Source organism: Tamandua tetradactyla, chromosome 16 (assembly GCF_023851605.1).
Source record: "Tamandua tetradactyla isolate mTamTet1 chromosome 16, mTamTet1.pri, whole genome shotgun sequence".
Classification (NCBI taxonomy): domain Eukaryota; kingdom Metazoa; phylum Chordata; class Mammalia; order Pilosa; family Myrmecophagidae; genus Tamandua; species Tamandua tetradactyla.
The window spans coordinates 80,702,478-80,723,983 of record NC_135342.1 but is presented as its reverse complement, the minus strand read 5'-3'; the positions used below and the strand labels follow the sequence as shown (position 1 = coordinate 80,723,983).

General features: G+C 54.0%; 2 long non-coding RNA genes across 4 annotated transcripts; one reads left to right on the top strand and one right to left on the bottom strand.

The window, feature by feature from the left end:
• Positions 1-319: 319 nt before the first annotated feature.
• On the bottom strand, positions 320-16,531 carry LOC143659875 (uncharacterized). 2 transcript variants are annotated; one of them, XR_013163798.1, is made up of 3 exons: positions 16,396-16,531; positions 880-1,382; positions 320-599 (listed from the first exon to the last, which is right to left on the bottom strand). It is a non-coding gene; the product is annotated as an uncharacterized LOC143659875 (long non-coding RNA). The 2 variants fall into 2 exon arrangements; XR_013163797.1 differs by lacking the exon at positions 16,396-16,531 and adding an exon at positions 13,071-14,368.
• A 79-nt stretch (positions 16,532-16,610) lies between these two features.
• On the top strand, positions 16,611-18,562 carry LOC143660403 (uncharacterized). Of its 2 annotated transcripts, XR_013164017.1 has the most exons (4): positions 16,611-16,755; positions 17,264-17,374; positions 17,492-17,593; positions 18,237-18,562. It is a non-coding gene; the product is annotated as an uncharacterized LOC143660403 (long non-coding RNA). The 2 variants fall into 2 exon arrangements; XR_013164016.1 differs by having other exon boundaries at positions 17,264-17,593.
• The last annotated feature ends 2,944 nt before the right edge of the window (positions 18,563-21,506 follow it).

Here is a 21,506-nt window from a genome sequence, read left to right as displayed (position 1 = left end):
CAGGGGCCTCACAGGGCAGCCGGGAGGGCTGCAGGGGGGGATTCTGGTGGGAGGCTCCTAACTCAGCTGGGCTCCGGGTCCAGAGTCCTTGGTCACCCTTAGAAGCCACGTGCCTACTTGCTGGACCTCGCAGCCAGCCTGGCACCTGCTCGCCGTCGGCACAAATATCTGTAAATGAACAGAGGCTTGGAGGGGAGGAGTGAGGACACGGGCACGTGAACGACTGGTGCGAGGCTCACCGCACCCTCAGGCCCTCTCCAGACACCCTCTTTAGCTTCCTTGCTAGAGTGAGTTCCAGCGAGAGCATTGGCCTAAGGTCAGCCGCCTGCCCCATCCGCACCCGCCCACCACGCACACACCCTCTCCTGCAGCCCGGCACACACGTGTGTTTATTTTCTTTGCCGTTCACACTTTTCCTTTTATGGCTTCTCCTGCCCTGATCCCGAAGGCTTGCGGGGTTTTGCTCAGAGCTTGGAGCCGAGCACTGAGGACACACACCTGGCCATCCTGCGGTAGGTCCTGGTGGAGGAACCGCCGATGCCAAGCACTGCTCAGGGGACTTCCCAACTGTCCGCCACACGGGGGTCCAGGGGCAGGGGCTGAGGGGCGAAAGGCACGGATGGAGACCACCCCGAGAAGAGGTGGCGCGAGGGGGGAACAAGGTCCACAGAGCGTGAAGGAAAAGGGGCACGTGACCTACACGGTGTAGAGGGAGAGGCGCATGGGCTACGTGGCATGGAGGGAAAGTGATGAGATCTACGTGGTGTGGAGGAAAAGGGGCATGTGGTCGACACAGTGCAGACAAGAGAATTATGATGTACACGGTGTGGGAGAGGGGCTCCCCGCCTATGTGGTGTAGAGAAGGAACGTGTGGTTTACCTGGTGGAGAGGAGGAGCCCATGGTCTTCACGGTGTGAGGAGGGGCACGTGATCTACGTGGTGTAGGGGACCGTCACGTGGTCCCCGTGGCGTAGGGGAGCATCACATGGTCCACAGGGTGTGAGGAGGGTCACGTGTCCTGCGTGGCGTAGGGGACCGTCACGTGGTCTACATGGCGTAGGGGAGGGTCACGTGGTCTACGTGGCGTAGGGGAGGGTCATGTGGTCTGCGTGGCGTAGGGGAGGGTCACATGGTCTACGTGGTGTAGGGGACCGTCACGTGGTCTACGTGGCGTAGGGGAGGGTCACGTGGTCTGCGTGGCGTAGGGGAGGGGCAGGTGGCACAGACGCAGGAACCTGCAGCCAGGGTGGCGCCCAGGAAGGTCGAAGGCAGGACGGGCAGGCTCAGAACCCAGCGCCATCACGAGTGTCTCCCTGGCTGAGTCTCTCCATCTGGCATCCGGGGTTGATTCGAGGACCTGACTCCTTAGAGCTGCCAGGAGGCTGAAATGAACCCACGATGCCGTCGGTTACGTGGTTATCCCAGTGCCGGGCACAGAGCAAGCCCGGTAAGGTTTCGCTGTGATTATTACTCAGTTGAGAGGCTATGTGTCCTGGGCAGATTTCTTCACCTCCCTGAGCTTTGGCTTTTCCACCCTTAAGTAAAGACACACGTGTGGTTGTGTCTTCAACAGGGCTTGCCATTGAGTAGATGTTTAGAAAGTACTTTCTTCCCTTCCCCTCAGCTGCCTAGAATATAATGGGGCGAGGAAGTGGGCGGGGGGGGGGGGGAGGGAGGCGTCACAGGCCAAGGTGGGTCTGGCTGAAAGGCTGACAGGGACTCTGATGCCAAATGTTGGGGAACCCCAGAGAAAACAAGCCTCTCCTCACCATCGCCCACAGCCGGGGCCTCCACGACCTCCTTTCCGTTGGTCACTTTCATTTTGGAAAAGCTCTGATTCCTCAATGAATACATGTTTGTTGTCAGCAAATCAGAAAAATGCAGATTGCTTATTTTTTGTTTAAAAGAAGAAAACCAAGACTCACCCATAATCCCACCAGCCAGAAATCCGGTATTGTCGTCCAGATTTTCTTGTTTAAAAAACACAGAAACGGGGTGTCCCTGCTTTATCACCCACATTTAATTAAACATGCTCGTTTGCCCTCCACGCTCCCCATATCTCCAGCCCCCTTGCCAAGGTCTCTAGTGACATCGGTGGTTGAATTCAGTGTCCATCCCGCCCCGACTTCCCAGCCTCCGTCCTTGAACCCCTCCCTGGGCCCCCTTCGGGCCCCCTGGCTAGCTTCCCCTCCTCCTCTGCCCAGCCCCCACCCCCCACCCCGTTGCGGCGCTGGGACCCCTGCACGTGAGTCCTTGACTGTGGTACTTTCCGATTTATCAGCTCTTTTACACAACACTGCACTGAATGTCCTGTTGCTAAAACTTGTCACCCATTTTATTTACACACCAATGGCTTTTCCAATAACTCCTGCCCCCAAATGTATACATTGCTTAAAATACAGAAATAGTGAAAGGCCCCGATTGGCCCCCACCTTGGCACCCACGCATATTTATCAGACTCATTGCGTGGGGCTGGCTAAGGAGACAAACCACAGGAACTCAGCTCCAGCCGGCCGAGCACCCCCAAACCAAGCAAGATGGACCGGGATGGAGGTGGGAGGGAACAGGGAGCCTGGGCCCTGGGGTGCGGTCTCCTCGGCCTGGGAATGGGGTGATTAGACCCGCCCAGGCCCACGCGTTGCCCCGAGCTGTGGGCGAACACTGAGCCGAGCTGAGACATGCTGCGGGAGGCCATCAGCACTCGGTTTTGAAGAACTATTTGAGAAACAGGATTTCAATATCTCAGTAGTTTGGTATGTTGATTTCCTACTGCGATGATAACGTTTTAGATATATTGGATTAAAGTCTATCAATGTCACCTGTTTCCTTTTTCCCTCTTTTTAAATGTGGTTGCTAGAAAATTTAAAATGATACATGTGGCTGGTATTATATTTCTATGGAACTGCAGAGGTCTAAGTGTCTCTAAAATACTTTTTAAAAATGCAAAACAATTTATGCTTTTCAAAGAGCCTTTGCCTTCCTCGCTTCATCTGATCTCACAGGAACCTCGTGAGGTAAAAATTACTCATTTTACTGAGAAAAATGGATCGCTGGGAGAGGTTTCACATTTGCGCAAGACTGCAGCTGGTTGGAAGGGCGGGAGTCTGGGGGGGGGGGCTGGCCGCAGTCGGGGCTCCCCGCTTCCAAGCCTGGGCCTGCGAGGCTGTGGGGTGCCCAGCCTGGGGATCCTGGAGAGCCCAATGCCCAGGAGCTCCTGGCTCTGACCGCGCAGGCCTGAGGGACAGCAGGGCAACCAGGTGGGAGAGAGTTGCCTCTGCCCTGCCCCCAGTCCCCCTGCCCTCCCGCCTCCCAGCTCCCCCATCCTCCGCCCCCACCTTCTCCCCCTGGCACAGCACCCCCTGCCTCCCCCTGCCTCCCCCTGCCCCATATCACCCCCTACCTTAGATGGGGTTGCAGCAGCACCTTTTAAATTACTTGTCACGAGAGTGGAGGGGAAAGAGCCGTACTTAGGGCTTACCCCAAGCGGGCACCTCCACAGCCCCCGCACTACCGGGAGAGGCCCGGCAGTCAGTCTCTGTTGGTGCCCACTGCATGCCTGGCACGGTGTCCAGAGTAGCTTTAAATTGGGGTCCACAGCCCAGGAACGGAGGGGGGTGCACAGTGCGCCTTGGCCACGTGAGGGGCTGAGCCACGTGGCCGTGGAGGAGGGGACGCAGGGTCCCACGTGCCCGCGAGCGGCACAAACCGGCAGGGCAGCTTCGCCATGGGACACGGTGTCTGCAGGGGCCCCGGTGCGGTCACACGGCTGCCCCCGGGATGGCACGTGGGGCCCGCGGGGCAGGGGTTCCGGTGCCCCCCACCCCACCCCCGTCCCGTGCTGTCCTGTGCTTCCCACATGCTCTGCCCATCTCTCCCTCCCCAGGCCGGGGGCCCAGGGGCAAAGCCGAGCAGGAGCAGCTCCCACGCAGGGCAGCAAAGGGGGGGCAGGGGAAACAGCCCCACCAGCCACGAGGCCCAGGGATCCCCGACGCTCAGAGTTTCTCCCTCTGCTGGGGCTACTTGCTCTTCCAGAGGGCTTAGGAGGAGGCTCCCGGGCGCCCTTCCGCCCTGCTCACTGGTCCCTGCCGTCCCCTCCCCCAGCCCCCCAGCTCCCAGCCCCCCAGCTCCCAGCCCCCCAGCTCCCAGCCCCCCAGCCCTTCAGCCCCCAGCGCCCCAGCTCCCAGCCCCCCAGCCCTTCACTCCCCAGCCTCCCCTTGAGGCTTCTCGGGCACATTCCCAGAAGGCAGCAGAGATTGATAACTGCCCAAAGAGGGGGCCCGGCCCCCTGGCCTGGGCTCTCCAAAGGGAGCTAATTAGATGCTTTTACAGAGAGACCCTCAGATTCACCGTTTTCAAAGTGCACGGGAGTTGCTTCCTCCTTCCCGCTAATGGACTGAGAGATTCCTGCCGGGCTGCGGGGCTGCTGTCCCGAGAAAGGCCGCCTGGGCTGCCGAGGCGCCGCACGTTTCAACCTACAGCCTGAGCTGTGCTCCCAGCCCGCAGCCTGTAGTCGCCCCACCTTGTCCCTTACCCCGGGCAGGAGGAGATTAAAAGCCTCCTCCTATTTCTATTGTGAAATAACTCTCTCTCCAGGCACTTACACACACGTGTGTTTTCAACACAGGTTTGAATATATGATATGCAACTTTACCTCTTGATTTTCTCATTTACTATTTAATCATAAAATGGTTCCAATTCTTTAAATATTATGTGAGAAAATACATGGTGTGAAAGCAAATCCTATCGTGTGAAAGCAAATCCTATCGTGCAAAATGAGCACAGCTTGGTCCGGACAGGGAGGTTGGGACACGTGCTGAAAAGCAGGACAGCTTGGATCTCTCTGGGGCAGCTCATCACGTGGGTCATAAACACACGGATTTAACCACCCCCTCCTGTTGGATGCTTAGTTTGTTTCCAAATAATCAGCTTCCTGAAGAACGATGCAATTGTAAATCCTTAGGTATCTGTCCATGTGAACCTGCAAAGGTTATTTCCATTGGATAAATTCCCCGAAGAGGGGTCCAGAGCAGAGGGCACGGGCCCTTCTGAACTCCTGGTGTTCGCAGGAGAGCCTGTGCAGAGAGCCCGTGAATTCGTTTATCTCCCAGAAACAGGGTAAACCCTCGCAAAAACTAGGATTATAACTTTTAACTTTCCTTTCTAATGTCTTTTTTTTTTTAAACCAATTTAAGACACAGGGGGTTCTAGTTGCTAATATGGTTTTAAAATATTCAACTTCACTTTTTATCGCATATTTTGGAACTCTTCCATTTTGTGGGGCGAGAGGTTGGTCATAGACCTTGTCTAAGAGTCCGTGGCATTTGCTGGGACATCTGGGGACCTTATCTGTAAGATGGGATGTTCCACAGTCCTCTGCTTTCAATCCTGTTCTTATTAACTTATTATTTGTCTTTAAATCAATTTGCTTAAAAATTTTTAATCATATATTTTCTAACAAACATACCATTGCTCTCGCAAATGGGAAAGGATCGCTTGCCACCATCACTGTACAGATAAATTCAGTAAAAATAAAGTGAAGTTATGAAATTCTAGGAGCACTGGACCCGATGGATTACTGCATCTCAGGCCTTTGCTCTTTTTTGTCTTTTAAATATAAAGTTATATTTATGTTTACTGTTTGATGAGTTTGCTATTAATTATGTCCTCACTTAAATATATGAAAGTTCTTTGCTATTTATTATTGCCTTGTGTTTTTTAAAGTCATTGCTTTGGAAAATACGATAGCATCAACATTTCCAAAAGTTTTATACGAAAAATTTGTATTTATGTATTTTAAGAAATTATAGTAGTACCATTTTGATTAGTCTGAATCAAATTATTGATTATTTATTTCCCAGGCATTGAAATAAATCTCAACTAAGAGATGTTCTTCTTTCTGTGTAAACTTGAATCTTTGACCTTATCTATCTATATGTAAGTTCCTAAATTGTTGACTTTATTTATTTTTTTAAAATGTGAAATAGAACATATATGCAAAAAAAAGCAATATATTACAAAGTACATTGTAACAAGTAGTTACAGAACAGATTTCAGAGTTTGGTATGGGTTACAGTTCCAAAATTTTAGATTTTTCCTTGCAGCTGCTCCAAGACACTGGAGACTAAAAGAAATTTCAATATAATGGTTTGGGGTGCCAGCGTGGTTCAGTGGTAGAATGTTCGCCTTCCATGCAGGAAACTCGGGTTTGATTCCAGGACCATGCACCCAAAACAAACAAACAATATAATGGTTCAGCAGTCATACTTGTTTGTTAAAGCCTATCTTCGCCATTACAACAACTCTTTCCCCTTTGATCTTTCTCCCAATCTTTAGGGGCACTTGGGCTATGCCCATTCTCACTTTTTCATGTTGGAAGGGGTTGGTGATAATATGGGAGAGGGTGATGGAACTGGCTGATGTTCTGGAGAGGCTGGGCCCTGTAGGTTTCAGGACTTATCTGGCCTAGGAACTGATCTGGAGGTTGTAGGTTTCTGGAAAGTCATCACAGTGCATGGAGCCTTTGTAGAATCTCAGATAGAGCCCTAGTTGTTCTTTAGGGTTGGCAGGAATGGTTCGGGTTGGTAAATAGTAATATCTAACTGAATATCTAACTGCATAAAAGTAGCCTCTAGTATAATTGACTCGACTCTATTAACTCTCTCAGCCACCCATACCTTATTTTGTTACATTTCTTTTCTCCTTTTTGGTCAGGATGGAATTGTTGATCCCACAGTGCCAGGGCCGGATGCACACCCCTGGATGTCATGTCCCACATAGCAGGGAGGGTAATGCTTTTACTTGCAGCATTGGGCTGAGAGAGAGAGGCCTGTGCTCTTAGGAGGAGATGGTTGCCTGTTAGGTTGGAAGACAGTGGCCAGAAGAGAAACTTCCTCTTTGACGGAATCAGAAAGATGGAGAGGGATGAAAAACTAAACTTTCTCACTATGTAATGAAAGATGTTCCTGGGAAGACGAGCTTGAGGGCCTGCTGAGCGCAGGACACCCTCCCCAGCTGCCTGTCCAGCTGGGTCCTCGCAGGGCTCCTAGTGGTGGTGACTTGGTCTCCCTCAGGCCCCAGGATGATGGGGGCATCAAGCTGTTTATTATTTCGGCCACCAGAATTCACAAAGACATGGGGCTTCCTGCTTAAGACTCCACTGGGCTCCAGAAATCCAGCCTCCTTCAAGTGAAGCAAATTGTTCACAAATCTCCTTTTAGGGGGCTCTTAAGTGATGAAAGGTCACAGGTAACTACAGCGCTGGAGAACCAGGAGACCCCAAGATCCTGGAAGAGCAGCAAAATGGCCAGGACCCTGGGGTGGGGAGTGCAGGGGGAGTCCCGGCTGTTTGGGGAGGACACTCAGCCAGACTCACTTGCAGCCACTCCCTCGATTCCCCAGGCTGGCTGGATCTGCCCGACCTCCCTCCAGCCTCTCGACTGTCCAGGGGCAGGATGCTCAGAGAACCCATCTGTAAAATGGAGCTCAACCGATCAGTCACCCATTGGCAAATATTTACCAAAGTCAAGGTGGCCCCTGGCACCGTTCTAGGCACTGGGGACACAAGGGAGTGAGAGGCAAGATTCGCAGACCTGGTGGAAGGGGTATCCCATGTGAGACACAGAGGCACACAGAGAAGGCTGTGTGCTGGCAGAGGCTCCAGTAGCGGCCCCAGAAACCAGTCCTGTCAGCACTGGGGAAACTGAGTAAAAGGCCACGCAGCATCTCCGTGATTCCTCACGACTGCTCGTGTGTCAACAATTATCCCAGAATAAAAAGATTTTAAAAAACAAGACTAACTTTGACTAAAATAACAACAACAACTGACATGTGTGGAGGGCCTAGAGTGGAGAGAGAGGCTGCTGGCTAAAGGACCTCAAGCCGGACAGCTGAGTGTGCAATCTTGGTTAAATTACGTACGTGCCCTGTGCCTCGGTATTCACATCTAGAGATGGGGTTCACAGTGGTACCCGCCTCCCTGGCCTGGCGTGAGGATGAATGTCTGCGAGCTGTTCGCTCTTGTTGGGGCCATGTGGAAGGCTCTGGAAGGCTCTGGGCTGCCAGTTTATGCGCAGAGCCCCTGTAACCCCCACAGCCAACATTGTGGAGGCAGAACCAGACCCTCTACACTGCAGAGATGGGGCAGCACCTCGGGGGACTCAGAGCTGTGGGTGGGGCAGGGCCCGGGGGGCCTGGCTTTCAGGGCCTCTGCCAGGCAAAGGTCACCTCGTCCCTGAAAAGCCTTCCTATGGCTTGTCCCTGAGCACACCTGAGATTCGGAGAGTCCCCAGATCTTTGGGAGGTGAGGTGGCTGAGCTGCCCCCCGCCATTTCATTGAGAAGCCAGAGCCAGGTTCCCGGTTCCCAGAACAAAACGCCCCAGCAGGAGGATCTTCCTCTCTAAGCTGCCCCCCCACTTCTCTTTGTCTCAAGCCCCAAGTTCTGTCCCAGCGAAGACTGGGTTGGTGTTTCCAGAAATGTTTGCTCCTTGCCCTGGGAACAAGCAGTCATGCCCCTGGGGCTCCAGACCTGAAAGAACAGGAGAGGAGAGGGGTGTGGGCAGCCCATGAGGGGGTCCCCAGCAGGAAGTGGGCACCCCGGTTCCCTGTCTCCACATCCACAGAGGCTCTCAGGAGTGGGCGTTGCTGGGCCCTTTTACTGATGAGGAGGCCGAGGGCCCAAGAGGTATAGAAACGCAGAAATGCAGAGAAAGCAGGGACTGATCCTATGACAGCATGCTTGAGGAAACTCCTGGAAGGCTGTGTCTGGGATGGGTGTGTGGGAACTCTGTATTTCTGTGTGATTTTGCTGTAAACCTACAATTGCTCCAAAAGTAAATAAAAATAAATTTTCAAAAATTTTTTGAATTAAAAAAAAATACTCCCCCTACCCCAAAGCACAGAGGCATATTCTCCAATGCTATGAAGCCCCTCTCTCTTCTCAGAGTGTCCTGGAGTTCTTGGAGGTGGACTCCTGGAATAGGTCCTGAGGATGGACTCCTGGAGGAGGTCCTGGGGGCGAACTCCTGGAGGAGGTCCTGGGGGCGAACTCCTGGAGGAGATTCTGGAGGAGGTCCTGGGGGCGAACTCCTGGAGGAGATTCTGGAGGAGGTCCTGGGAGTGGACTCCTGGTGGAGGTCCTGGTGGAGGTCCTGGTGGACTCCTGGAGGAGGTCCTGGGGTGGACTCCTGGAGGAGGTCCTGGGGTGGACTCCTGGTGGAGGTCCTGGGGTGGACTCCTGGAGGAGGTCCTGGGGTGGACTCCTGGTGGAGGTCCTGGGGTGGACTCCTGGTAGAGATCCTGGAGGAGATCCTGGAGAAGGTCCTGAGGGTGGACTCCTGGAGGAGGTCCTGGGGTGGACTCCTGGAGGAGGTCCTGGGGTGGACTCCTGGAGGAGGTCCTGGGGTGGACTCCTGGAGGAGGTCCTGGGGTGGACTCCTGGAGGAGGTCCTGGGGTAGACTCCTGGAGGAGGTCCTGGGGTGGACTCCTGGTGGAGATCCTGGAGGAGATCCTGGAGAAGGTCCTGGTGGAGGTCCTGGGGGTGGACTCCTGGAGGAGATCCTGGGGGCGAACTCCTGGAGGAGATTCTGGAGGAGGTCCTGGGGGTGGACTCCTGGTGGAGGTCCTGGTGGAGGTCCTGGGGTGGACTCCTGGTGGAGGTCCTGGTGGAGGCCCTGGGGTGGACTCCTGGAGGAGATCCTGGGGTGGACTCCTGGAGGAGATCCTGGGGTGGACTCCTGGAGGAGGTCCTGGGGTGGACTCCTGGAATAGGTCCTGAGGATGGACTCCTGGAGGAAGTCCTGGGGTGGACTCCTGGAGGAGATCCTGGAGGAGATCCTGGGGGTGGACTCCTGGAGGAGATCCTGGAGGAAGTCCTGGGGTGGACTCCTGGAGGAGATCCTGGAGGAGATCCTGGGGGTGGACTCCTGGAGGAAGTCCTGGGGGCAAACTCCTGAAGGAGATTCTGGAGGAGGTCCTGGGGTGGACTCCTGGAGGAGGTCCTGGGGGTGGACTCCTGGTGGAGGTCCTGGTGGAGGTCCTGGGAGTGGACTCCTGGAGGAAGTCCTGGGGTGGACTCCTGGAGGAGGTCCTGGTGGAGGTCCTGGGAGTGGACTCCTGGAGGAAGTCCTGGAGGAGGTCCTGGGGTGGACTCCTGGTGGAGGTCCTGGGGTGGACTCCTGGTGGAGATCCTGGAGGAGATCCTGGAGAAGGTCCTGAGGGTGTACTCCTGGTGGAGGTCCTGGGAGTGGACTCCTGGAGGAAGTCCTGGTGGAGGTCCTGGGGTGGACTCCTGGAGGAGGTCCTGGGGTGGACTCCTGGTGGAGAACCTGGAGGAGATCCTGGAGAAGGTCCTGAGGGTGGACTCCTGGTGGAAGTCCTGGGGTGGACTCCTGGAGGAGGTCCTGGGGTGGACTCCTGGAGGAGGTCCTGGGGTGGACTCCTGGTGGAGGTCCTGGAGGAGGTCCTGGGGGTAGATTCCTGGAAGGGATCCTGGAGGTGGACTTCTAAGGAGGTCCTGGAGAAGGTCCTAGGGGTGGACTCATGTCCATCAGTCATGTCTATTCTCTCCACTTGGCCACACAGGCCCTGGGTTTAGGAGGTGGGGTCGGAGTTTCCGAGGGGCTTCTTCATTTTCCACCAGACCTGGGCATCTTGGGAACATTTCCAGTGCTGAGTGCTTCTCTGGTTCACCAACAGCCAGGCCAAATGCCATTCCCCAGAACCCACTGCTCCCAGACAGCAGGGAGGATGGAGACGAGGCTGTTCCACAGAGGCCCTGTGGCCCAGGGCAAAGGTTAGCCCACTAGCCAGATGGGTGAGAGTGCCAACAAAGCCCGAAGTCATGGGAGCCCAGTGATAATTGTGAATTTAGAAATTCAGTTCAGGACTAGTGGCCCACAAACCCCGGACGCCCACAGAATTGCCTGGGGGCCAAAATAAAACACTCCTGTAAGGCCCTAAAGCAGACAAATGTCACCCCAAGGGACAGCCAGGGCTGAGATCCCTTGGCCAGGGGAGAGGGGCTTTGGGTGGGTACAGCGGGCACAACAGAATTGAGCTGTCAGACAAGGGAAGAATTCTGCAGGATTCCTGCCACCTCCCCTCCGAGCCCCCCACACAGCCTCTCTTCATCACTGCACATCCTCCCCCACCTCACCCCATCTCATTTCATCTTTTCTTCTCAGCTCCCGCCTCGCCGTTAGTTATATCAACAGCATTTCCCTCTCAGTCAGTTCCCAGCCTGAAGCCTTCCTCTTCCTCTTCGTGCCCATCGCCCTGTTCAAGCGACCGACCACCCCCTTCTTGCGACCTGGTTCTAGCGTCTCTTCACTGTGGCCCAGTCCTACTGACAGGGCCTTGTTCCAGCCCCAGCATCTCGAATTCTGAGACTGCCAGGGAATGAGGCTGCTGCAGGGAAGAAGAGCCAGGGGTCCTGGTGGCATTAGCAGTGAAGTGAGCAGCACTTGGGGCTTTCAAAGGCTGTGGCCTCCGACTTGAGCTTGCGTCCTGCTCCAACTTGAGCCTGCATCCTGGAGGGCGTGTGAAAACCCAGGGGCTGACCCTGCGGGCCTGAGAACTTGCATCTCTCCCAGCTCCCGACCTCTGGGGCTACGTTTTAAGAACCCTTGACGGAGGCATTTTCAACCATACTTTCCTGTTCTGTCCCAACAAGGACCTTGGAGTTCAGCAAACAGAAATTCTTAGCACCATTTTCTTTGGATGTGGGAAGTAGGACCCTGCAGAAGGTGGGGGAAGAACTCAAGCTCGGGCCCCTGAAGTTTTTCCCTGGCCCCTGAGGCACAGGTACCCCTCCCCAGCTTCTTCCCACCGTCCTCGGGACACCGTCCTCCTGGGTGGCTGCTGCACAGCTGTTGGGGTGTCTGCTAAGAGGGGGTGCCTATACGGTATGGCATTAAGCGAGGTGGTGCACGGCCCGGCCTGGCCCCCAGGGAGCACTGGGCAGGGTGCCCTGGGCTGACCGGCCTCTCCTCGGCAGCCCATACCTGGTCCCTAGAGGCCACCAGGAAGGAATGGGGCCGAGTGGTGAAGTGGGTCTGTCCGTCCTGCTGGGGAAGCAGGATCAAACCTCCCAGAATTATTCCCCAGAGGGAGATCACTTGATAAAGGAAGTACTCTGTGCTATTCAGAGAAGAAAGGGGCCTGGGCACCTCGGTAAGTCCCGGGGGGTAATGCAGGGAAGGGTGCTCCCTCTTAGGTCCGGTTGCAAAGGCCACCAACTGGATGGAGCTAATAAAGCAGCTGATTAAACTCTCAGCCTGTGTTTTGGAAGCACCTTTGGGTCGCCCCCAGTGCAGGTAGAACGTCCTAAGAGCACGGTAAAGGGTGAAGGGAGAGGGCATTTCGTGATGTTGCAATTAACATAATTTTACTTCTGGGTGGGGGACCCTCACCCGGCTTTGGGAGAGCAGGCTCAAGCCCAGAGTCTGAGGAGGTGGGCTCTGAGGGAAGCACAGGATCCCACCAGGGCGGCCCCACCCATTGCCACGCCCTCCCCATTGCCACGCCCTCTCATCGCCACGCCCCCTCATCGCCACGCCCTCCCCCATTACCACGCCCCTCCCCGAGATTTTACACGGGGCAGCACCCCAGAACTAAGGATTAGCCCCTTCTCCTGCTTCCTGGGCCTCGGCAGAGGCCACAAACCCCAATAGGAACCAAATCACAAAGCGTAGGCTCCCTGGGGCATGAGAAGGGGGCTCGCAGTATCTAATAAGCTAATGACCGGGGAGGAGGTGGGATTTTAGACCCCACATGACTTTTTCTCTTGTGAAAGCAGACATCTGGTGTCATATAAATAAAATTCAGAATGTAAATATTGTAAAACCCATTAGCGAGTGGTTTTAGGTTTGGGGAGAGCACGGGTCAGCTGCGACCCGGGCCGGGGGTGGGGTGGGGTGGGGTGGGCGAGCGCCCCCCGCCACGAGGGTGCCTGCCTGTGCGTCCCCCCCACGCCCACCCCGCGCCGGCTGAGCCGCAGCACACCGACAAACGTCAAAGCAGGGCCCAGGCTCCCCTATTCATCCTAGCGCGCCAGCAACGTGAAATACCCACCTAAAAGCCTTCCTGCTTCCGGTTTCCTCGTGGAAGAAATTTAAAAAGCCTCGGAAGACAGAGTATCACACTTTCTTTTCGTCGAGAGAAAAACAAGTTCCTGCGCACGCCAATTAAGCCTCAGGACGCTTTGCCGGCCAGGTTCCTCCAATCGGGTTTTAAATGCTCTTCCAAGGGCTTTCCTGGTTCGAGGCATATTAAACAAGCTTTATTCAATAATGCTCGATTTGCCTTATCCCATTTAAATATTTGCTCTGATCAGCGGTTGCTGATCCAGGCTTCACTGCAGGCTGAAGAATCATTTCTCTGGGTTATTTTTCTACGGTGCAAGTTCGATGCTGGAGGCGGAATAAGTCTCTCGGGTTCCCTGCATTTCTCTAATCCGGGCTGAGGGTGGAAAGGAGTAGAGCCAGGAAAAGCCTGCCCCGCAGGCTGCGCTTACGGTGTTTACACACGCTCGTCCTTGCGTCTGTCTGGCTGAAGACAGAAGATAGCATTTAAAAGGCTCCTCCTAGGCAGATAATTCTAAGGAAAGAGTTTTCTTTTCTTTTAAGGTAGAGTGTCAGAATGTAAAGACATTCCTGCGGAGGTGAGCTTCCTGGAGATGCGTTCTGCCAGCCCCCCTCCACTTTCCCCCATTTGGGGGTTTTTATAACGATTGCATGCACCAAACGGATGCACGTCCATAAGAGAGCTGTGAATGTTAAGACGGCAGGGAGAGGGAGGGCAGTTTTAATCTCTTGATTCAGCGGGTATAGAGAGAGGGGGTGCTGTCTCGGTTTCTAACGTTGGGGACATTTCCGATGGATATTTTTGTTATAGTCATTACTATTACAATTTTATTGGCATGAGACAGGAAAGCACACCTTGCATTTTCTCTTCCCACGCCGCCGTGGAAAGAGCCGCCTGGAAGCCTGCAGCCCCGTCCCCAGGTCTCATAAAGCCATTCGGACATAGCGCGGGACTTCCTGGGCTCTGGTCCCCTCCCAGGGTCAGCGGACGGGTGGGGAGCCTGGGAGGGACTCGGGTCCCTTATCTGAGCGACCTCTATAGCGGGCATCTGCTCCCAGCCTGGGGGCGGGGTGGTCTCTCTCGGTGAAAGACACATTTATTAGCGCAGGGCCCGGCCTGCTTTATCAAGCCCGGCGGGGTGGGGAGGGGCGCCTGAAGTGTTTACGCGGGTGTGATTTACGCCCGCCAGGTGTTCACTTGGGAACCATCTCGGCGCTGGGCTGACACGAGGATTCCAGCGCATTTGCCGACTGAGGCATTTTTCTATCCATAACGGTCCAGGTGCCAAAAAGACATTTAAACAAACCAAAAAAAAAAAAACAAAAAAAACACGCGCTGGCCCGCAGCGGGTTCTCATCCCCCGATTTTCACGTGGGAGGGTTGGGAGACCCCGCGCCCTGCCCCATGGGGAAAATTGCCCGTGACTGAAGTCGCCGGCTCGGCAGGCTGCCGGCTCCTGCTGCTCGGCCCGCCGGGGCTGCGTCCACCGCTTCCGCCCCTGGTGCTGGCGGAAGGCGCCTGCTGACTAGCGGCTTCCCTTCGAAATCTAGGATTGGGGTTCTGGGGTGGCACCGACGCATGTTGGGGAGCAGATCTGGGGGTGGTGCTGGGTCGTGCCGTGGAGCAGCCACTGCTGCGGGGCTCGGCATCCTGGGAGCCACGTCCCAGGAGCGACGTTCCCAGTGGAACCCCTTTCCGTGCTCACCAGGGCCACGCGCATAGAGCACCGTCACCGTGTCGGCCCTGGGTTGCCGCTCGGGTGGGGTCATTGTTCAGATGGATAAAACACGCTGTAAGAAATCAAAAATGTTTTTGTTTTGCTTTTTGAAACATAGACATTTTTAAATCTGTTTTATCATACATGCTCCACCAGGCGAAAAGGAGCCGGGGTATTTAGTACATGTCCATTTTTACACTAGGATTAACCTTTTCTCCAGCCATTACTGGCTACTGCGATGAAAAAGAAGACAAATGTATTTTTGTTTCATAGACGTATACATATTTTGGGTGGGAGGGGGTGAAGGGGAGATGTGCGGGGGGAAAGAGAACAATTCTTTTTCAATGTTTTCATGTTTTACAAACAGTTTTTTCATTGATCTAAGGGGCTCACATTCCAAGCTAACGGCTCACTCTCCTTGGCGAAATGTCCCCAGGAGGGGCTGTTTCTCCCCCCTGCACACGCTGCAGAGATAAAGCATTTGGTCAGACCCAGGAGGGTAAAAAGGGGGGCTGTTGGCTCTACTTTTTAGCAAATGATAATTTCAACAATTGATAAAATTTGCTTTGACTTCTATGTTACCAATAGTCTTTTAAGTCATTTAGATACTAACAAATTCAATTAAAAAGCTTTAAACCTTCCGACCCCAGACCCCATGCCCCCCCAACCCCATTTTTTTCTCCTTTCTCTCTGGGCCATAAATATATAAACCTCCCCAAGTAAAAAAAAATATATATATCATTGGTTTATCATACTAAACAGGAAGACATCTTCACCAGCAGTGACTGTTTAAAAAACCTCAGCTCTGGGACAAGGAAAAAAATTCCAGCAATAAACCAAAATCTTTTTATTTCCAAACGTTAGATTGAAGCCATTTCCATGGGGTTGGGGACACCCCAGGAAGGCAATTGTGCTCTGTCACTATTCACAGTCTAATGCTGAGAGGGGCCATGGAAAATATCACCCTGCACAAAAGAGGAAAAATGCAACGTTTAAAATAACTACTTTTGTTCTTGCTAGAAAATTATTACATCTGTGAGTTTGTGACTCTAAAAGGAGGCTGCACTGGACGTCCATTTGTGGATACAGCCCCGTGAAAATGCGTGTAACCGCGGTCTGTTTTCGAGAATTGCCTACGTGCACAGAATTCTCGAACACGCTGCAATCCCAAATCGGCTAACGGCAGAATTTAACTAAACTACCGGATTTGGGTATTCTCCTCTTAGCTGGAATGCTCCCCCCCAAAGCAGGTGACCACCGAAAGCTTTTTGTTTTTAATTCTAAGTAACAAGAGGGATAAAAATTAATGTGATCCTACAAGGGCCGAACGTAAAAATGTAAGAGAGAGTTAGCCAGGGCCTGGTAAATGGCTAAACAGATTAGTAGCCTTACTTTTTAACATGTAAACATCTGAAACCCGTTTCCTGTTTAAGAAAAAAAAAAAACCGTCTAGGTGGGTGACCCCGGGCAGTTTTTTTTGATTAACAAATGTGAATTGTACATCACGGTGAAGAAAAAAAAAATGGACCACGCTTGGTGGTCTTTCTACAGTCTGTATATGGGAGGGAGAGAAAAAAATAGAAAAATAAACGTTACCTTCTCACTTTCAGGGTGGGCAACGCCGTTTCCCGCGCGGCGTCCGAGGCTCTGGCAAATGTTAGGGCTGTCACTGCAGGCAGGATCCCGGCGGCCGAGGGAAAATAGCTCCTGCCTGGCCGCGCGGCTCCGGCTGCTTCCAGGCCCGGCTCGGCCCGCAGTTCGCGCGGCTCCGGCGGACGGCACAGGACGAGGCCCCGGACCGTGCGGGGGCGAGAACCGGGCCACGTTTGCTGCCTAAACCCGGAGGACGTCAGAAAGTTGATTTTCAACTTGTAAGGACAAAGCACCCACTGCAGTGTGGTCAGCTGAAAGGAGCTGAGCAGCCCAGGCCCAGTCTGACGAGACACACTCTATAGGGTCGGTGCTAATGTGTGATATTGGCAGTTGGGATTCCAATTTTTATGTCTTGAATGATAACAATAGCAGCTGGGACTTTTAAGAAATGTGTATTCCTTCGATTGAAGAGTTACATAATGGGAGCTATTTATGTCAAGCACCTTATAAGGGAAAGATTTAGCCTGAATGTCAATATAATATAATTTTTATGCTTCATATTTAGATAAGGAAGAAGTCCACTTGCAATCTTACGTATTATTTTTGGTTTGGGCTGTTAGATACGTGGGGGACTTTAAAAATTTAAAGCAAGCGCCTCCTTGGTTTAATTTACAAATTCACTGAGGGAATGTTTTTAAAAATTTAATTTCTGTATAAAAAATAGCATTGCGTCATTATTTGTTTGTGCAAGTCCTTTGGATAAAGGAGGGGACAATTTTACACTGATTTGATCTTTGGAATTACCAAGCATGCAATAAAAAAACTCATTGGCCTTTTATAAATGGATGCTTCTTTCGTTTTTCAAAAGCAGCTTGGCTTTCGAGGACCGCTGGGTCACTGAAACCTGCGTAATTCTGATGAACCGGCAGCAGCTCGGGAACGAAACCCCTTCCAGGAGAGAACCGGGGCTCCCCAGCTCATGGTAACACCCCAGCCAGCAAGACTCTGGAGCGGCTCACGGCTCCTCAGCTGTCCTAGCGACCCCCCCATGGGCGTGCTGGACGACAGGGACCTGCGGTCAGACAATCATTCCTCTTAGAGACCCTGGGGAAGGACGTGGCTGCCCTGCCAGGCGACTCTTTTAGCAAACCCAGCTTCCCTCTTATGGTGCCTGCTCCGCCAAGGGCAGAACCGAAAGGAGGTGAGGCGAGGCCACCGTCAGCGGCACCCAGTGAATTCCCTCACACCCTAAGCCCTCTCGGGGTGGCTTTCGAGGGGACCGCAGCGAGCGAAGGCATCCCCCGTCGGGTGGTGGCAGGTGCTGCCACCCGGGTGGTCTTCACACCAGCCCCGGCTCTCCCACTGGGGCACGGCAGAGACCCCCGGGACAAATGCAAAACCACTTCTGCTCGGGCCTGTGAAGCCAGTCATCGCCAGCGGAGGCTGGGGCAGACGCAGAATTCATTCCTTAGTTTTTAAGTCACAACTTGCACGCAACAGCTCCTAAAGCAGATGCAGTTTTAGAAAGGAAACAACTAATTGTAATGCCTCTCCCTTCTCTTCTTTCTCAGAAAATTGCCTCAATGTAAACAGAAGGCAATGCATTCTGTTTTGTGATGAGAGGGTCTCAGGCATAGCTTCGGTCCTTTCCCGAGTTTCACCACCAAAGGCCAGCAGTTTCTTGATATTTCACATGTCGGATTTTACGCTGGCTCCAGGTGGGGTGTGGGAAGCAGCTCTGGAGACAGTGGGAATGTTGGAAATCACTCTTCTTGAGTCCAGATGCTTCTGCACATACTTACGTTGAAACAAGAGCTCTGCACACACCGTGTCGTGTCTTCCAGGAGTGGACGAGAGGACTGGCGCGATGCACGCTCAGCACGGGGCACGCAGGAGGAGGAAGGGTGACCAGACCTCACAAGGAGAGAACACGGCCATGGCTGGGCAGTAACTGCCAGCATCTGTGTGAGCCACTGGTGAGTTCACGGAGGTGTCTCCAGAGCCAGCCGGGGCCTGTGAGAGGTGGCATGTGGCAGGCACAGGGGCCGTGGGCTGGGATTTGTCCACCACTGCCCAGAGCCCATTCCCTGTCACCCCCCGGCCGCCTTTGGCGTGGACTCCCAGGTTGGTTCCTGGAGCCCTTCGGGGAACTTTGGCCAAGTTCCCACACCCTGGCCCAGCAAAGCTTCTTGAGGGAGCCCCGGTGTCCCCGCGCCCCCCCACCCCCAGCATCCGGGCAGCCCCGTGGGGCCGGCAGCTGACCCCTCAGGCACCTCGGGCAGGGGGAACACAAGTAGCCTCTCCTGGTGCCCCCTCTGCCGGCCAGCCCCCTGGGTAGGGGATCTGGTCCTGACACATGGCATCAATCATGAGGTGGCACAGGGGTCCCCGCGGCCTCACTGGCCACCCCCGTGCCCTCTGGTTTCTGTGGTGTCTGTTTGTCTGTCTGCACAGCAAACTCCTCAGGGAGGGACATCCCTCTCTCTCTTCAAAGTCCATCTGCCCCGGCCCTGCAGACATGGTGCTGGTTGTACGATGCGGCCGCGAGAACCACACCCCCCCACAGCCCAGAGCTGCCTCCCCGAGAGCGTGCGTGCCAACGCCCCACGAGCCGCGCTGGCCTCTCTGCACCCGTAAAAGGGCGGCCGGGAGAAGGGACCCCGCTAGGGGTGGCGGGTGCGCCGTCCACCAAACCCCGGTACCCAGTGCTGCCGCGCAGCTCTCGGTAAGGCCTGACGGCCCTGCTCAGTGTGCAAAGGAAGGCGGAAAGGAGCGGGCGCCTGGCAGGCGAGAAGGCGCAGAAAGCAAGGGCGGCGCGCACCGGACAGGCGGTTAGGACACGCTGCCGGCGGGAAGCTCGAGGTCGGTCCCGCCTGTCTTGTTGTTGGCTGCTCACCTGGGCACATCAGAGCGCACCCAGACTGCTTCCGGCTGGAGAGGAGGTTCCGATTTCCTTCCCAGCGACTTCCTTGAATCACTAAATAAAATCTTCAGCGACTGAAGAGTCACCTTTGTGCATCGTGCTGTGCCCAGGGCATTAGGGGACTGTCGTGTTTTAAGTACCCATACATGTATTCAATTAAAATGACATAGAATAATTAAAATAATGTTTTGCAAACATAAAAAAGACTTGAAAAATGCAGTGGTTAGGGTGTGTGATTTTTTTTTTCTCTTCTGCAATATACCTTTTATTGATGCTTTTCATATTTTTCTTCCCAGCCCTTTTCCATGAATTTTCTTCTTACACACAAGTTGTCGCAGTCATGGATGTGGTTTGTGCCCCCCAACCCCCAACGGCTTTGAGTGGGGGGGGTCCATCTTCCTAGGTGGGCCCTCGTTCCCCCCACCTGGAGCTTTTAGGTTGTTTCCGTTTGTCTCTGAAACAGGACTCTGTTCACCCATAATGCCTTTTACTGTATTTCTGTTTATTTCTCTGGGGGACAGTCTGGTGGTGAAGAAACAAAGCTGAGGACAGGAGTCTTGGGAACCCCACCCAGGTTGCCCCCAGGTCTCAGCTGGTGGACACAGCCCCGCAACTTGGCCTCTGAAGAACCATCATGAACTGGGAAATGACGCAGTGGGGAGATTTTTTTAAATTATCACTAGTTCCTTTGGGGAGAGTGAGCTGACAGATGACCTTAGTGTGAAGGGAATTATTTATAGAGAATTTGGAGAAAGCAGTTCTACCAATAGAATACACCAGAAAACTAGAGAAAAAGGAAAAACATAAAGTGGCATACATTCACGGGGACAGAGAGTCCTGGACAGCGTCACAAGGTGGAAGGCCAGGGTCAGAGGCTGTTGGAGCTCTGGGCCCCCCCACCCCTGTAACTGCACCCGGATCCCTGGGCTTTGCCCCCCATGCAGATCTGGGTGGGGCTGCCCCCAGATGCACCCCAAGCCCTGGGCCACGAGCCGCTTCGCGTGGCCGGCTGAGCTGAAGCCGCCCCTGGGCGTCACCCGCGCGGTGGCAGTGGCTGTGGGAGAAGAAATGGGCCAGCGGGTCTCCACTCTGACTCATTGCCAGGGCAGATTAAAAACCCCAGGGCCAGGCTGCCCCAGACGAATTAAACCTGGACCTTGGGGGTGGGCCCAGGCATCTATATTTTCCGGAGACCCTGTTCTCAGCCCGGGTGGAGAATAGCTGGTTTGAGGGCTTCACTGGGGCCAGGCTGGAAGGCGCAAGGGAGGAAGGGGTGAGGTCGGAGCAAGGCGCAGCCGCCCCCACCACGCGTTTGTAACCGAGGTTGGCAGAGGGCAGGGCTTTCCCTGGGCCGCCCACCTCGGGAAGCCGGGGTTCGGGACACCATCTCAGACTCTCATTCCAGGTTCCGCTTTTTATTCGAGGTTGGCACCTAGAGGTAGAAGCCCCTATCTTAAAAACACTTTCCTGTTCAAATTTTTCAGGCTCCGGTTGCACTATTTATCCAAGGATATGGAAGCTCTGCAGGGGGCGGGGACCAGGGGCCCTGAGGCTGGGAGAGAAGAGGGAGCCATGCCCTGGAGGTGCCCCCAGGGAAAGGAGCATGCCTGGGGCGAGTGGGCGGCAGGGTGAGTGAGAAGGAGCCTTGCTGCCGGGGGACCCTGTGGGCTACGCGGGGGCCAGAGCTGCCGGGCAGAGCATCCTGGGGAGTGCGTGCTTTAGGGACTTGATATTTTCTCAAATGCATCAATGGCAGAAGCTGGGATTGAGGGTCTCTGTGGGACCACAGCGGGCATCCTCCAGTGCTGGGGGCCTTGGCTGGCTTTATCCGGAGGGCAGGACACAGGTGTGACACTCACGGAGCCGGACACTTGAGATTTGGGCCCTTTCTACACCTTGCACATTTGTAAGTTAAAACTTCAACAAAAAAGACCAAGAAAGTCAAGAAAGAAAAGCTTACATAAAAGGTGTCTAACAAAGCATAACTATCCAGGAACATGAAAACTTATATAGGTTAATAAGAAAATGACAAACAGCCCCAATAAGAGATCTTTAAAAATGGGCAAAATATATAACCAAAAACAAACAGTAGAAAAATCAAAGGGACAATTAATTAATTAATTAAAAGAAGAGGAATCCAACACTTGAAATACACTTGCTGGGCAGTGTCCGCCTGGCCCTCGGCTCTTCA